General features: G+C 24.8%; 1 pseudogene; it reads right to left on the bottom strand.

Annotated features, from left to right (window-relative positions):
- Window positions 1-1,535: 1,535 nt before the first annotated feature.
- LOC140675772 (uncharacterized) lies at window positions 1,536-4,299 on the bottom strand (annotated as a pseudogene).
- Between the last annotated feature and the right edge of the window lie 458 nt (window positions 4,300-4,757).

Genomic DNA, 4,757 nt, shown 5'->3' with positions numbered 1-4,757 from the left:
CGATTTAAACATAATGCTAAAAATTTTTTTAAATCTTAAATTTATTAAAAAGATATTAGATATTAGGTACATATTTTGTGCAAATAAAATAGATTACGTTTTTTTCTATTAATGACTCTAGCTATTGTAATTTCCGATATATCAAATATCTAAAATCAGTACATTTTTGCGAGGTATTTTAAAAATTACAAGTTTTGAAAATTCTAGTTCTGAATTTTACTCGATAGACGCGAGAATCGCATGGCTTTAATTTGCGCATATATATACATATATATTTATATATGTGTATGTATATATTTAGTAAAAGTATATTAATTTAAAAAATTTGATATTTCAGAAGCTAACTAAGGTCATGCAGTTTTCACGACTCTATATCTATCTTATCAAATGTAATTCAGAACTTCAACATTAATCGATTAGAACTTGATTACTTTCAGAACAAATTGAGAAAAGGGAAGGTAAGGAGAGATTTTTAAGAAAAATCTCGAATTAAGATTTATTTAATGTTGATATAAAGATAAAGAAATATCAGTGCACAAAAATCAGTTTCATAGATAACTTATTTTTCTATGAAACTGGCGTAATATCATCCGCATCTGTCTTTGATAGTCCGTGAAAATTAGAATTCGTATTTAGTTTTTTAAATCTTATAATATATAATTATTTTATAAAAGTATATTAATTTAAAAAATTTGATATCTCGGTAATTCTAATAGTTAGGGTTATAAATTTTTAGGATTATCTTCGTAACTCTTAAAATACTAACTAACTAAATCTTGCGCGGAAATTCTTCAAAATAATTTCCGCAACAAGGTTTAAAGTCGAATAACTTTAATTATTATTTGAATTGCGTTAAGCATTGAATGATAATTTAATTATCTTGAAAATTTTTTAATACAATTCTTAACCATATATTCTGAGATTATGACAATAGGAGCCAAAATCTAAACATTATACGAAATCGCAGAGAGATTGTAATTAGTTATCAGAATAAATTCATATCATGTTTTTTACGTAATATCCAACAATGTTTTTTTATCAGGAACTCTAGTACACTTAAAAACAAAGAAAATGAGCTGTTCAGAACTATTTGATCTTAAAATCGAATATAAAGTTAGCATTCTATTTTTTAAATGCTAATTATAAAGATGTTAATCGCCGAAACTTTTTTGATTCTCTAAAAACGGGACACACGATATTTGTATTTTTACATTCTACAGTTTACGGATTACTGAAAATGAAAAGAAAAATACATATATCTTCAATTCGCCTTTACATGTCAATACTACCATAAATACTTTTACCATAAGTAATTTTACCATAAGTACTTTTTGAATAAAATTTAAAATATTCATATTATTTTTAACGTAAAATAAAATTAATTATAATTATTGTTGATAAAATCCTATTGAAGTACATTATATTTAAAAACATAAAATAAATTATATTTGTTTTGATTTTGCATTTTTGGTATTTTACTTAAATTTTCTACTTATAATAACTATCACAAATCCAGTATAATACAATATATTTAATTTTATCCAGACCTGCACAAAAACTATTACGGTTATTAAATTTGTACTTTAGGTTTCTTCAAGGAACTTTTAATATTTTTCATGTTCACTATTACATGAACGATTGACTTTATTTTGCTGTGTTGGTTTTGTTTTTAATTTGGCTTTTACCAACTATGTTTTAATGATGTTTATAATTTCATCATCTGTTATATTTACAAGACTTCTTTGTAGTAAGTCTTATGGATTCTGAAATGATAAAGAATATTATTTTGATTTTTATTTTAAATAGATATTCTAGCAAATTTCTTTGAAACTTCTTTTATTTTTTACTGCAATTTAAACATTTCTAAACAAATAAATTTTAGTAAAATCTTGAATGTGGTTTAAATATTCCCAATGTATTAATTAGTTTAAAACAAAAAATAAAATATAACTTTCCTAAACATATCATAAAGAAATTAAGATAAAATTTTTATTATTTACTGAAAAATAATTTTGCTAGAATTAAATCCTTAAAAATTAGGTTTCCCTTGTGCCCCTCTCAGCTGTATTCTCTTCCAATGTCCGGTGTTAAAATTCGGCACATAAGTTTCTTGACAACGATTCGTAGATTACTACTGCCCATTTTCGACAATTCTGTAGCCTAAAAAATTATCATATAAAATATATTTATTTATATTTATATACTATTATTATTATATTCTTATTATATTTATTATATTTATTATATTTATTTATATATATTATTATTTTTATTCATTTATACATATACTATTATTATTTAATATATTTATTTATTTACATATACTATTATTATTTAGTATATTTATTTATATTATATGCTATAATTTTAGTAATATAACAATCATTTTACCACATCATGGAATATTTGTTTATCTTGTAAAGTTCTCTCAATTTCTTGAAGTTCCATTTTTTATTTTACTGGCAAACTTTCTATGCATTCTAATGAGATTTCATTTGTAATATTTTGATAAGCATTTTCTTGATCAACAAGAAAATTAGATTGTTTTAATGATTCTACGTTCATTTAATTCTCTACGCTCATTAAAAAAAATCTTGGGTTTTAAGTCCCTAGCTTTTCGCTTAAAAGACTATGTCAAACCTTTATTTCTTTTTTCCTAATACATTTTTACCTATTACATATTTATCTTAAACCTATATAAACTTAATCCTAATTCATCTGGGTGGGTTTGAGTCTGCGTTTCCGCCATACGGGTTATCTCAGATAAGCTTCGGCGGCGCAGCGTGCACAGCCACCTTACGACTAAATTTTTCTTATTCCTATTGGGTCTGGGTGGACTCGAACCTGCGTACTCTTCGTCTCAGACGAGTTTCCGCAGCGTGCACAACCATCGTCCAACCCTATTCTCTACGCTCACTTAATTCTCCCATGCGGCCATTAATGCTATGTAAGTGTCGTAGAACTTGACGTTGAAATTTTGAAAAATTCAAAATACATATATAATGAACATAAAAAAAAGCCTTAACTTATTTTATAAATTGCAAATGAATTAGAAAGTATGCATAGTAATATGTGCTAAGACATTTTTTCCATTCATAGAATATTTTTGTTCATATTACTTTTCATTTCAATTGCGTGTTTTTAAAAATTAGTATGGATCTCATTGTCAGCTAAGGTATTACAGAATTTTGCTTCTTGCTTCCATCGATTTGATAAACATTCTTCTTATTCGATTTATTAGTATGGATCTCAACTAAAATATTATCTGAATTTTGCTTCTTATTGCTTTCACCGAATTAGTAAACATTATTCGATTTATTAATATATGCTTTATTAATTGAATCTGGAAAGAACAAACTTCTTAGAAAAATAACGTCAAAATTTTTCATAATTATTTTTACTTAATTAACTGTACCTTTATGTGCCGAATTTGATGTTACAGTCTTAACTGCCTTATATGTCGGAAAATTAATGGACAAATCTTTTTCGCTACACTCATCGCTTTCTGTATCGGTGTCTAGATCACTGTATTGTCTTTTACATTTCGGTACACGACAACCTTTACCATATTCAGCAAATTCAGATAAAAATGAGAGATTATCTCTATCCAATGCTGTTTTGCATTTTCTTTGAGCAGTTTTATAATCATCTAAAAAAAAATATTGTAATTAAATTATAGTTACTTGATAAAAATTTTTTATTTAAGAAATCTTATTTAAAATTCTTATCTTATATAAAATTCTGCTATTTAATTAATTGAACAATTTTTAATAAATAAATTAAAAGCAAAGTTATAAAAAATATAGACAAAACAAATTTATCTATTAATTATATTATATATTTTAACAGATCTTTTTCCATAACAAATTATACAAAAAAGATGATACAGCGGGTAGGAAAATTTAAACATGCACGGGTTGCACGAATTTATTGCCTTTTCATTCTGTTTTCATTGAATGTATTTTATTTCATAAAATTATTTAATATTGAGTTGAAAAAAGCAAAATATATATAAACTGTCAGTTATTTAAATAAAGACTGCAGAATTGAAATTGAAATTAATTGAAATTGAATATTTAAAAATATATAGATAATAAATTAAAATATCGTTTTAGATTTGCAATTGAATTAATAATAAAATTGTTAAGAATTTATAAAATATGACATATACCATAAGCTTGGTTTGAGAGGGCGTTAGCATGCAAGTGTTTGGCACGGCGCGTTAAAAACTAACCGTTACTGATAGATGTTCTTACTTTCTGTTCTTTTGTCAGCTACATTATTTTGTTCAGTTCTCATTGTAATTAATAACAAAGTGATTATTAATATACTACCCTTTTATCTTACATACTCCTGTGTCAATTATTCAACAAAAGCATTATTTAACACTTTAAAATGTTAATATTTTAGCAACATTCTGATAACTATACGTAATAGTAATCATTAAATCGTTACTATCATACCATTATTTAGCACTAATCAGAAGTGAATAGGACTTTAATAAAATAACTGATACAAAATTTTAATAATTAATTAATTATTTAAATACAATAATGTTTTTGCACTTCGAGGAAATTTATTACAAAATAGTATGAAAAATATTAAAATTTTATTTATATGTGCAACAAAGGAAAAATTGTGGATCGTCCTTTTTTGAGTCTTCCTGCGTGGTTCTGTTCTTTAGATTTCTGCTCAAAGATGTTCTTATATTCATCATTTTCATCAGCTTCTGATTGCCTTGAGAAATTTCACTTTTC

This window comes from Anoplolepis gracilipes, unplaced genomic scaffold (genome assembly GCF_047496725.1).
Source record: "Anoplolepis gracilipes unplaced genomic scaffold, ASM4749672v1 Contig18, whole genome shotgun sequence".
Lineage (NCBI taxonomy): Eukaryota > Metazoa > Arthropoda > Insecta > Hymenoptera > Formicidae > Anoplolepis > Anoplolepis gracilipes.
Note: the sequence above shows the minus strand (reverse complement) of the source record. Positions and strands in the feature narration are given on the sequence as shown.